The following is a 14,222-nucleotide window of genomic DNA, read 5'->3' as shown; positions in this document are numbered from 1 at the left end:
AAGGGACCATCAGACCCGTTAGTCATAGATTTTGACGAGTCTCGGTTATCTTGTAGGAGAACCTGTCCGGAGTACATGGCTAGTGGCTTTTCATGCGATGGGTCCTACTTTTTGAGAGACTCAATGTTGAAGTTTTATGCGAACCGCCTGTTCAAAATGGTTCAAATGGGTGTAATCACTATGGGAATTAACATCTGAGGTCATCAGTCCCCTAGACTTAGAACTACTTAAACCAAAGGACATCACACACCCATGCCCGAGGCAGGATTCGAACCGGCTGTAGCCGCAATCTTAGTCACGTTTTGACCAAGCTAGAGTAATGCAGCGGCTAAAGGTGACAGCCCACGGCTGCCATGTGTACAACATGGGTTGAAATTCTGTCTGCGTATTTCTTTTTTTCCAATTTCTTGTCATTAAATAGTGTATGTCCCCCAAAAATATTCAAAAGTAGTCATTTCCGGTGCAGTAATTTCGTTGATACATGAATCATTACAGTAAAATTTCTTAAAATGGGTATTCCGTCGGTGATAGAATAGATTACAGAATCCTCTTACTCGCTATTGCTTGCTGCTTTTGTTGTGCTACTATAGAATTACGGATTCTGTTTATCATTGATGCAACCGAAACAAAAATCTGTCAAGTGCTACTGTCATTTAATGAAAGCTACTGCCTTGCTGGCACACGGATTTTTCATAAGCGAAGCCGGGAAACGCAGTTAGTTTACATTCGAAAACAACTTTCTTCGATCAGTTTCGATGTGAACCACGCGTATCTGGCCATTCCTGTGTACTCAGGTGCTCTGAACTGATGCAGAAATGAGGATTGTATGTTCATAAACTGTTTACGCGTAGCTACTTCTCTATTGGTCTTCAGAAGGTCGCCAACATTTTGAATTACTTCCTTAAAATTTCAACCTGCTAATAATTTTGCGTGAGATATGCTATGTTATAGTATTCTGTAAGATGAAATTGAAGAAGAAAAGAATGTAGGCATCCGTGATTTGAACACATACTACCCCAAAGGTGGCTGTGAGCTTTAACCGCTACGCCAAATCGGCGCTAACTTCACCAGTACAGGATGTACGCATAGAACTTCAACTTCGATTTTCTCGGAAACTAGCAGCCATCGTACGAAAATCCGCTGGGTACGTACATAGGGCAAATCCCTCTACAACATACCCAAGACTTATCAAAATCCGAGATTAACAGGTCTGAAAACCCCCTTTGCTTAATTTTCTGACCACACTAGAAGCTCCTGCGCTTACAAACCACTGTGTTAAATGATGGCGCATTGTTCCAGTACATTTATTTTTATATGACGAAAGATAATTGATATGTAGGCTTTGCAGGTGTTTTATTAAACCAGGACCATATGAGACAATTGTTAATGCTTATTTCTAACAAACTTATATCTCGGATTATGAAGCAATCCTCAGTGCATTACGATTGCTGCCTACAACTCCTCAGAAAAGGAAGCTCACTCTTCATATAGAGGGTAGACACTTGTTGCAAAACGCGCTTCCTCTGCATCTCTCCTATTCCTAGCGACAATTGCTGCACCGACATCCAGCTCTCCAATTTAAAATCAACCAAGTTAAAGCGTGTGCACTATACTTATAGTGGCTTGATTACTGGACATTTTACTTCTGAACTGACAAAAATTGGAAGACTTAAGGCTGCAAATGGTTTCTGTCTAACCACTGCCGCTAATAATAAAAATAATAGTAATGGGTCAGGTATGGGGTTAGTCAACTCCCATCTGGCGCGTCCCCAGGTGGTGAATAGCGGAGTACTCGATAGACATGGATGGTAGGTAGGAAACAAAATACCACCCGCGGACCAAAATGACAACCAAAATCCATGCAGTGTCTGACTTGGAGCAAACCGCGGCATGGTCAGCCTCTGTTCATCGGGAAGTATGGCTGTAAACATGCTCCAGGAACTCGCAATCCCTGGTTCTACAACCACTAGCAAAATCTAGAAAATTAATGACAAGAAAACATGACTCATACAAATAAAAGCAGAAGTACCCCAGTGGACGAACCAAAGCGGCAACCAAGCATTCGAATTCTGAGAAGTTTGGACTTATACAAGATAGCAAGTAGGTGTGCTGTGGTAAACTCCCACGTAAAGCACCCACATGTTGGCACTTTCAACATTCGCTAATTCCAGCAGGAAAACTACACACTACCATAACAGATCACACGAAAGAGAAAATCCGAATTCTTGCCCTACGAGAAACACGCTTCACAAATTCGGAAACGATAGACGACAATAATTACAGAATATTCAAAAGAGGGACAAAGAAGATAATTAGCAAAGGAGCAGCACTATTTGGCATGACCTTCATTGTAGACAAAAATATTTGGATTCAGTAAAAGATGAGAAACCAATTAACAACCGACTTATGACCTTAAAGAATCAAACACACAAACAAAAATTATACCTGTATTAACACACATGCACCAACAAATGCTGACGATAAAAAAGCGCTCAGAAAAAAAAGAATCACCCTGGAAACAACTTGAGGTGGCCAAAATTCCAAAAGATGATGTGACAATTCTATTCGATAATTTCAATGCCCAATTCGTCAGGGAACGCAAATACAATAGGACAGCGGGGTAGAATCCTGCATACAAGTTAACCAATAAGAATGCTACGCGACTCGTTGAGTTATGTCAGCAAAGCGACCTAAAAATTATGTCAACCTCACTTCGGAAAAAATCCCAAAAGATATGTTGATCACCCATCCTATAATTTAAGAGAATTTCAGATTGATCACGTCCCAATATCGTACTACTACAAAATATAAATTCACGATGTGCAAGTACACAGAGGTACAAACAGAGTTCTGTATCATTATTTAACCAGAATCAAAATTAAATTCAGAACCGAAAGAAAATTCAACGAGAAAACACCGGTGATCCCAAAATTTGATCTACACAAAATCAAAGACTCTAAAATAACAACCGGCCGGTGTGGCCGTGCGGTCCTAGGCGCGTCAGTCTGGAACTGCGTGACCGCTACGGTCGCAGGTTCGAATCCTGCTTCGGGCATGGATGTGTGTGCTGTCCTTAGGTTAGTTAGGTTTAAGTAGTTCTAAGTTCTAGGGGACTGATGACCACAGATGTTGAGTCCCATAGTGCTCAGAGCCATTCTAAAATAACAGACCGAGTGTGAGGTGGCGCAGCTGTTAGCACACTGGACTTGCATTCTGCAGGACGACGGTTCAATCCCGCATCCTCATTTAGGTTTTCCGTGGTTTCCCTACATCACTTCAGGCAAATGCCAGCATTGTTCCTTTGAAAGTCCACGGCCAATTTCCTTCCCTAATCCGAGCTTGTGTTCCGTCTGTAATGACCCTGTTGTCGATGAGACTTTAAACACTATCCTCCTCCTCCTCCTCTAAAATAACAGAAAAATGGAAAGGATAACATTCAGAAGACTGGAGGAATTTCAAATTAAAATCATCAAAACAGCGAAACATCTGATCCCTCTTCAAAGAAAACCAAAACATTCGTGGTAGAATCAAGACTGTGACAACGCACTACAAGAAAGAAAAAGACATTTCAAAATTACAATTGCAACAAATCAAAAGAAACACAAAAGACATTACACGAAGTTCACAAACAAATATTCAGGATTTTAAGACAAAATCTGGCGTCAGTTGAAAAGAACTTAAAAAATTACAGCACATATGATTTCTGCAATACATTTATGAACCAAATCAAAGGATACTCACCTTAGAACCTCCGCTTTAGAAAACAAGATAGTAAATTAATCTTGACAAATAAAATTGCCAAGAACTAGCTACATATTTTTCACGGCTTTTAAACTGTAAAAATCCCAAAGAGTTTCTCGAAAGTACATCCAGAAATCACAACAGAAAGTTCGTCACCACTAACACAAGTAATAATTTATTCAAACATCAGGGAACTTAAAAGCAACAGAGCGTCAGTGGAGGACGTAATTGTAGCTGAACTCTTGAAAATTTAAGCACAAGCTCACTCAACGAAATTACATACATAATCCGAAACATTTGAAAAAAGGGATATACTTCTTACCGTTCACCTACAAAATATGATCGGCTTCTCTCTTGACTAGAGCACGAAGCAGTTAGAACCTAAATTATCAGAATATGAAGCTGGATCCAGAACGAAGAGATCATGACCAGAAGAATTTTTTAATCTCAAAACCATACTCAAAATGCAAGCTCTCACAGAAAAGCCAGTACTTTGCAAATTTATAGATTTCAAAAAGGCGTACGACTCGATAGACAGGTCCCCATTATTCCAAATTTTAGAAGAGAGGGGACTAGATGCCAAAACAGGAGAATTCATGAAACAAACATCTTGAGATAATTAAAGAATGCCCAGAAAAAGTAGGGTTGAAAATCTCATTCGAGAAAACTGAATTCTTATGTTCAAAGACAGAAATCGTGAGCCTGAAAACAAAATACGGTAAAATCAACAGGCGCCCGTACTATAAATACCTCGGAGAATTCAATGAATCGACAGGCCTAGAAAAAAAATCTCGCAGCAAAATCGTATCCAAAAAGTAAAAAAAGCATTTTAATCCAAAACCTGTACAACAAACAATCCATGTCAAGATAGAAAAAAATTCGACTCTACATCAGTCATAAAACCAACAGTTCTCTACGCAAGAGAAACACTGACACTTAGCAGAAACCACGAAGTAGTAAAAAAAGAAGAGAGGAAAATCATTAAGAAAATTTTAAGACTATGACTTACCCAAGACAGTTACCGGCTACAGTCAGTCAAAACAACAGGAAAGTTTATAAAATCGAAATTTCCATTAAGAAAAGGCATATGAAATTCTTTGGTCTTCCCAACCGACTATCATAAAAGCGACTGACTAAAAGGATAACAGACTATGTAATACCAAAAAATGGTTCAAATGGCTCTGAGTACTATGGGACTTAACTGCTGTGGTCATCAGTCCCCTAGAACTTAGGTTAGTTAGGTTTAAGTAGTTCTAAGGATATCACACACATCCATGCCCGAGGCAGGATTCGAACCTGCGACCATAGCGGTCGCGCTGTTCCAGACTGTAGCGCCTAGGACCGCTCGGTCACTCAGGGCGGCTATGTAACATCACTTCAGGACTGAACCCCGCAACGAAATCCAAAAGGACCTCAAAAATGCAAACACAAGACCAACCGACATAGTAGACAGAGGCCCCTATTTACACAAAGTAGACAAATGGGAAGCAACCAAAACAAAAACAGTACACAACAAAGTGGTCAGAAGAACGTTAACAAGCCTTCTCGGAAAGCAAGCAAGCCCGTTGGAACAACCTAAAAAAAGTTGACAGATCTATTGCTTGACGTCTTCCATTTATTTGGAGAATTTTAAAACAATAACAACTACAACAACAACAATAATGATGATGATGATAATAGTAGTGGTAATGGGTATACTCTAGGACAGTGCAGTAGCAATTACATAATTGGCCTTGTACTGTGCTGTCGATCATTTCGTGGAATATATTGCGAAGTGCATAATGAAATAATTTCTGGCCCATTGCAGGAACTACCTACGGTTCAGAGACGGCATTTTTTGATATATTTAAGCATAGGTGACGTACTCAAGTATGTGTGTACTGTATGTAGTCCGCAGCTCGTGGTCGTGAGGTAGCGTTCTCGCTTCCCACTCCCGGGTTCCCGGGTTCGATTCCCGGCGGGGTCAGGTATTTTCTCTGCCTCGTGATGACTGGGTGTTCTGTGCTGTCCTTAGGTTAATTAGGTTTAAGTAGTTCTAAGTTCTAGGGGACTGATGACCATAGATGTTAAGTCCCATAGTGCTCAAAGCCATTTTACTGTATGTACTATGTGACATATTCATACATCCGTTTCACTAGCTGCAGCCTCCACCACATTGTGTCACACGTTACATTAGCATCTGGGAAAAAATGTAATTATTGGTAACCAGAGGGTAATTGTCCCCTTGTTGGAAACCAAAACCACTGCCGAAGACGATGACGTGATTAGGAGCCCTGGATGGAGGAAGGGTAGGGAAGGAAATCGGCCGTGTCCTTCTCATAGGAGCCATTTTATCGAGTTTCGGGAAACCACAGAAAACCTAAACCTGGATCGCTGCTGATAATTAGAATGATCATAGTCCCGAATGCGATTCGACTGTCTTACAACTGCACCACTTCGCACGGTTTCTCTACCAAAATCCAGCTTGAATCGTTTTGGTTGCTAATTGGGTATTCAATCCAATTATAACAAATATTACGTTGTCCAGTGGTAACATGTTAAGATGCTTTTGTAAGGTAACAAGTCCATGATTGGTTTCATAATAAAGACCATATTTTCTTGATAATATTTCAACCTGACGGTTTTAAAAACCGTGGAGGGTGGGGACTGATTTCATCGTCAAATTCATCAAACTATTCTGAGACGTTTTCAGTCTTGTGAGAGCAGCAATGTTATCTAGGAAGACAGTCACCGAATTTGATTTCTGAGACCTTACCAGTTATCTTTTCTTCCAACTTGATCATAGTACTTTCTGCAAACTACGATTTGAGCGCTAAAATGAAATGATCGCTTGGCAGTATTGACCGGGAGATCCCATGTTGGGTAGTTTGGACGCTTGCTCCAAGTCTTTCTATTTGACGGCGCAAAGCTACTTACGCATTGACGAAGATGAGATGAAATATGAGAACCATACAAACACCCGGTCCCCGAGCGAGGACAATCTGCGATCCCGACGGGAATCGAATCCACGGCCCCAGGACCTAGAAGCAGTGACGCTAAGCACTAGACCACCAACTGCGAACTGAGTTGACCTCTGAAAACACTAAAAAGCCTCCACCATTTTTCATAGCTGGGAGAAAAGGTTTGTATTTCTCCATGCATGAACCAGCACTGCACAAGAGAAATGTGTAAAAACACATTCCTCCGTTGTCCAGTAATACAGATTTTGTAATGCACGGACCAGTTAGACTGTTCCCTTCGCCTACCTGCTTTTACAGTAGCATTTCTGCCAAGGTGTTTTGTTTATGCAGTTCCCACGCCTCTGTTTCAGTTGACGATTAGTCTTCAGCCGCATATTAGAATCAGCACTTAATGGCTCTGACGTTAATTTTAAAGAAGGATTTCTCTTTAATGTTCCCCTGTCTCCACTAGTAAATTTAATATTTGCTTCACTATTGTGTTTTCCCGGGGATCTGTATTTTGTCATGACAGTATATGCTGTAAGTTTAGACATCCTCTGTTGTTTTATGCTTACAGGCATGGATGCCAATCTAAGCTGACAACAACAACTCTCTCGTCGAAAGTGACGATAGATCAACAAATCAGAGACATATTGGTTTTTGAAAATATTTGCGGAGCGTTATAACACACAGAGGATTTAGTGTCACTGTGAAGAAGCAAGCTCTGAATCTGTTTAATCCAGGGTGTTCACATTGATTCGGTTAAAAGCCCACATATACCTGAAGAGCCTATTGTATTTATCATTTCGAATTCCATCGTATACTTCTGACGGACACAAAGGCTCTTCAGAGGAAAACTTTGTGATCTTGCATCCCCCACAGTACACACAGTGATAAATACTTGTGATGAAAAATGTTCTTGTCATTGTATTAAAACCTATCTACTGAAGTACTCTTCTCTTTGTTTCCCAAGCAGTTCAGTCAAAATTATCTTGTACGAGACACATACAGACTGCATTCAAATCTTGTTATATCTCCTAGACTGGTGCGTATTTTTATCTGACTAGGAGGTTCGTACGTCGAATACTATGTTAACGATATCGTAGATTTTATTTTAAAAAATTTGCAATTACACTTCATAATATATGAATCAGTTGTTGAATGTAGCTATCATTGCAACATAATTTCGATGTTCATTAAATTAAGCTATGAATACCCACGTAATAAAAACCTAGCTTTAAGCGAAATTTGCTTAAACTTTTATTCTGATTCAGTTAGTCAGTACACGATCAACGTATTAATTCAAGATTATATACATTTATTGAAATTTCTGTAAGCAAAATGCTTCGTGGGTTAATTCGTTTGAGATTAAGAAAATTTTAATAATCGTGAAGCTTTTGTGTATGTTCTCCCTCTTATTTCGTTTATAGGACTTAACTCCTATAGGTGAAAATATTCAGCAGTTTAGAGACGCCTAACTCACCGTATTTACTGGCGTTTATTGTCTCTTTGTAGTGGTACGTTGTTATCCAGTCTTGTTTCTCAATGTATACGAGTATAAACATTTCGTAAAAGTAAATAATTACTATGTTTAGCTTTTCTTCTGTTCATGTCGACATTTGTGCACATAACCGTCTCTTTTTCCTGTTTTGGAGCCAACTGTCATGCGTACAGCCTGGTGGAACGGTACATCACCATTAATAAATTGAGCGCTGAGGGGAGACATCTAAGAACTTTCATAAGCCACATACTATGATACAATATATTGCCGTTCAGGTGCTGCAGTGCACGTTGACTTAAAGAGTACAGATTGTGTCACGTATTTAAAGAAGTCTTACGTTTGGCGTTGAATTGAAAGATAAGCACATACTTAAGTAGAAAGTTTAAACCTTTCAGTATTAAAGCTCTGTGTCAAACTGTACTATAAACTTCACACTTAAAATTTTAAACTGAAACAATTATCTCTACTGCTACCATTAGAATAGTGTCTATAATTACTGCAAGAAATACTTGATAGTGCTATAAAATAAATATTAATGAATTCTTTTGTCGTAGAGCTCTCACGTATTTAAAAATGAAATACACGAAGTGTTTTTGTTCTTATCACAGTTATTTATGATATGTATTGTTTTTTTCCCTTGAAAATTAACTGTCAGGCTGCTAATGACAATCGCCTTTAGAGGCTATTTCATACAGACCAACTTTCGAAGTTCGTACACTATAGTTACAATTTGACGTCGTTTGCACTGTAAAAGAAGTTTGTATTGGAAAATGATGAAGAGCGTAAAACAAGGTTATTGTTGTTGAGCAAGGGAAGAGTGAATAAGGATGCAATCTGAAGCCTTCCAGTTTCAGAAGACCATACTTGGGCTGATTGAAAGACTAAGAGGTATTACTTATAAAAGCTGCAGTCTATGGAATTTCGCACAATTTCCTCAACCTGGTTTTCACACTTGTGATTCTGCCTACTTTCCTTACGATATTTCTAATGTGTCACCTTCTGTCTAGGCTCCTTTTTCCGCGTCTTCTTCTCTGAAACTCTGTTACTAAACAGCAATGTATTTTATCCCTTCTGAGGTGTTTAAATTCTAGTACCGGTTTGTTTCACTGTGGCCCTTACATATTCTTAAATTTACTTTCTTCTGCAATTTTTTCTTGTACTTATTCAGTGCTTAATAGCCTTAGCCAATTTTCTTTCAAGTTTCTACAGTCCTCCCCGTATATTATCCTCTCATGTGGTTGTATAGTTCAGTTTACAACTAACCACATTCATATCGTTGCAGTTTCATTGTAACACTTACGGTATGGTTTCAATGTACAGTTTCACTCTTCACATCTGTCCATTCCCAGATATTTAATACAGTATCAGGTCCCTGCTACGGTTGATTTGGGGAAGAATCCTTTCACTCTACAAGAAATACAAACGTTACATTTCGGTTTTTCGGTTGTAGCTACCAGCATTTTCGATTTCTTTTTTTACATGGCAGTCAGTGATCAGAATTGTCAATTATCACTTCATGATGGCCTGGTAAGCCAGAAACCGACGAACGTCTTTAAGAGCACTGTCCCATTTCCCTACCATCCTATCGCTCATAAGTGTCAAGAAGTATGCTTCATGCAGTTGGTACATAAAGCTTAAATTATCGAAAGTTATGCTGAGTCGGCGGTCTTATAAGAGGATGGTATTCAAAGCTGGTTGTACACAACGACCTTCCACAACATGTTTCAATATATAACTAAACTGACGCACACACGCCACTCAAATTCTTCAAAAAGAATTACTTGGGTACTACCAGATTAGTACCCAGAAAAGCCAAATTGATCAGGAATAGGCATGAAAACTCTCTGCTATACTCAATGTCTTCTAACCCAAGATGTTAGCGTCTGGAAAAGTGACACTATGTCTGTACCGAACTGTGTTTTTATTTAGAAGATGTAGTGAAAGAACCCACATACCATCTCTGCTCGCTAAATGTTGTTTTCAAATAGGTAAACACAGTTCGCAAATAAATTCAAGCCGTACAAAGTGTAAGAAGAAGAATGAAACTGTTTCTCACTTCTTCTTACTACATGCTATAATTCCATTATAACAACATGTATTATGAATTTAGTGAAGGTGTTGAAAATTACTCAAAACTGAAAATGTAAATTAAAGACGAATCCGTTTTGATCGATTTCGGAGAACGTTACAAATTCTTATTCTTTGCTCATTGAAAAAAGCGCAATGAATCAAAGCTTGTGCCTGAAGGGCTTTAATTTGTGCCTCTTATTCTTCACCTTTACAAATCGTATATATGTCTTACATAGTCCACATTCTATAGTATCTTCTGTGTCTTCTTCCGAATCTTCAAATCCAGCTCACTATGTCACACTGAAGTAAACACAGATGCTCGTAATTGCTCACTATATTCTTAGGTTAAGAAGTAGAGTTTTCTTGAGAATCATGCACAACTGGTAATCAGTATTGTGCGGTAAGGTGGCGTTGAATGTCTGTGCATATGAGACGGAGGGTTCCTTATTATGTTTTCTGTTGTTGATCGAAGCTATGACGGTCAAAGAGAGAATTTTTTATAGCAATTTCAGTTTAAAATCATGAAGCTGATAGCAAGTGACAATGGGATTACGATGTAGCTCCTTTCTTAACTATAGTACCGAAGCCAATTTTGCTGTAAGTCAGTTCAAAACATTTCCTGTTGACAGCGCTAGAAGCTGTAATGTCTTTAATAACGGCCTACTGGAACAACAAAAAGTCAGCTTCTTTGTTAAAGCGGAGTTGCGAGTTCCATGATACCTTTTCTAAGTAAGTGTATACATTTATGGAGTTGTTGACTTCCGTACAACATTGCATGAAAAATCCAGGACCAGTGTCGTAAGAAAGCTATTGAACATCAGTGCAGAAATAAATGGGGACAAGTATTGTAAGGGCCTGCGCTTGTATGTGTTTAATTTACGACACATGGGCTGAAAAAATTTTTCTCTTTTATTCTCGAAGATCTTACGTTATAGGGAGCTTTTATATGAGACAGTTACGTTGCATCGAATAAATCGAGCATCAGTTCCTAATTTCAGTTGTATTTGTAACGTATTCATCAACAGCCTATTCTTTACCTGATGTTTGTTTTGGAAGTCATTTCACTGATAAGCTAATCCATAAGAATTGTGTAAAGATATTATTCCATTCCTTAGGGTAGTTATTAACATTTAGAAGAATTTCAGTATAGCTGAGGAAAGAATTTACTAAATGTTGGTTCAAATGGCTCTGAGCACTTTGGGACTTACCATCTTAGGTCATCAGTCCCCTAGAACTTAGAACTACTTAAACCTAACTAACCTAAGGACATCACACACATCCATGCCCGAGGCAGGATTCGAACCTGCGACCGCAGCGGTCGCGCGGTTCAAGACTGTAGCGCCTAGAACCGCTCGGCCACCCTGGCCGGCAGAACGTACAGTTGAAACATATCATAAAAAAAGATAGACTAAAAAATAACAAAGAATGTAGCTATTTGCAATCGTTGTTAACAAGTAAGTTTCTTCCTTACATACAAATAACGCGTTTACTGTCCGCAGCTCGTAGTCTTGCGTTCTCGCTTCCCGCGCACGGGGTCCCGGGTTCGATTCCCGGCGAGGTCAGCGATTTTTTCTCTGCCACGTGATGACTGGGTGTTTGTGTGTCTTTCATCATCATTTACCTGCAAGTCGCAGAAGTGGAGGCAACTAAAAAGGACTTGCAATACGGCGGCCGAACTTCCCCGCATGGGGCCTCTCGGTCAACAGTGCCATACTATCATTTCATTTCAACGCGTTTACTCTCGAGGAACATTGCACATTTATGGATAAATTGTTCGCATCGTGTAGTTGTGCTAATTCACAATCCAAAGGTTTGCAGACAACAACGTGATTACTGCATAACATAATACTCGGTACCATTTTCCGCATTTACTTATTTTAGTATACAACTAGAATATGATCTATAGTTTAATGCATCGAATTCAGTGTAGAAAAGAACTGGAAATTAGATTTCTGTTCGTATTAATCATTGCGATTCGCCTTTTGTACTTGTTTTCAATGCACAGAACTTTCAGGTTTCGGTTAGGGCATCGGCGGTGTGATTGTTGTTGTTCTTGCCACATGACGTCCTCCAGGTTCTGCAGGCGTGGTGTGAGCTTTAGAAGGCAAAATCTGGGCAGATTGACCAAGCAGAGGCGTAGGAACCGACACAAAGAAAACCAAACGAGATATCGACCCGTGGAGGCGCCTCGCGCGGGGCGCCGCCCGCGGCACGTACGCGACCAGCCTCAGCTCGGGGGCCCTCTGCAGGCGCCGCACGCCCTCTGCTCGCTGTTACTGTCTACCGCCGCTTCAGCACCATTCCGGCGTTTAGATTACTGAACTGTTTGGCCTTTTGTACATAATATCAATCACAAGAGAAAAATGAGTATGCCGGCTTACTACACTTGCCAAAGTAACTGCGTAACTGAAGCCGACATCAAAGAAAACGTTGGTTTCAAACCACACTGCTTTTCCATATTTCCTATCTACCCATGTCCAAGGCGGGCCTCCAGTGTCTGTCGGAGTAGCTTCTAGGAAAAATTGTAACACTCACTAGGTTGACAAACTTTTTTTTTGTGCAGTCATGAAACAACAAGTAATTTCCTGTATGTTCATATTTTTAGAGCCCTATTCCACAACGAATGGAAAAACTGGTAGTAGTCGACCTCGGGGAAGATCAGTTTGGATTCGGTAAAAATTTTGGAACACGTGAGGCAATACTGACCTTACGTCTTATCTTAGAAGAAAGATTAAGGAAAGGCAAACTTACGTTTCTAGCACTTGTAGATTTAGAGAAAGCTTTTGATAATGTTGACTGGAATACTCTCTTTCAAATTCTGAAGGTGGTACGGGTAAAATACAGGGACCGAAAGGCTATTTACAATTTGTACAAAAACCAGATGGCAGTTATAAGAGTCGAGGGGCATGAAAGGGAAGCAGTGGTTGGGAAGGGAGTGAGACAGGGTTGTAGCCTCTCCCCGATGTTATTCAAACTGTATATTGAGCAAGCAGTAAAGGAAACAAAAGAAAAATTCGGAGTAGGTATTAAAATTCATGAAGAAGAAATAAAAACTTCGAGGTTCGCCGCTGACATTGTAATTCTGTCAGAGACAGCAAAGGACTTGGAAGAGCAGTTGAACGGAATGGACAGTGTCTTGAAAGGAGAGTATAAGATGAACATCAACATAAGCAAAACTAGGATAATGGAATGTAGTCAAATTAAATTGGGTGATGCTGAGGGAATTAGATTAGGAAATGAGACACTTCAAGTAGTAAAGGAGTTTTGCTATTTGGGAAGCAAAATAACAGATGATGATCAAAGTAGAGAGGATGTAAAATGTAGACTGACAATGGCAAGGAAAGCGTTTCTGAAGAAGAGAAATTTGTTAACATCGAGTTTAGATTTAAGTGCAGGAAGTCGTTTCTGAAAGTATTTGTATCGAGTGTAGCCATGTATGGAAGTGAAACATGGACGATAACTAGTTTGGACAAGAAGAGAATAGAAGCTTTCGAAATGTGGTGCTACAGAAGAATGCTGAAGATTAGATGTTTAGATCACGTAACTAATGAGGAGGTATTGAATAGAACAGGGGAGAAAAGGAGTTTATGGCACAACTTGACAAGACGAAGGGACCGGTTGGTAGGGCATGTTCTGAGGCATCAAGGGATCACAAATTTAGGGTAGCGTGGAGGGTAAAAATCGTAGAGGGAGACCAAGAGATGAATACACTAAGTAGATTCAGAAGGATTTGGGTTGCAGTAAGTACTGGGAGATGAAGAATCTTGCACAGAATAGAGTAACATGGAGAGCTGCATCAAACTAGTCTCAGGACTGAAGACCACCACCACAACAACAACAATATTCCACAACACGACTCTCTGGGTTACCTTCATGCACTTTCGGATACACAGATAACACAAATTCAAATGGTTCAAATGGCTCTCACCACTATGGGACTTAACATCTATGGTCATGAGTCCCCTAGAACT

This window comes from Schistocerca gregaria, chromosome 3, assembly GCF_023897955.1.
Source record: "Schistocerca gregaria isolate iqSchGreg1 chromosome 3, iqSchGreg1.2, whole genome shotgun sequence".
Classification (NCBI taxonomy): domain Eukaryota; kingdom Metazoa; phylum Arthropoda; class Insecta; order Orthoptera; family Acrididae; genus Schistocerca; species Schistocerca gregaria.
The sequence above is the reverse complement of the archived record's forward strand: the minus strand, read 5'-3'. Positions refer to the sequence as shown.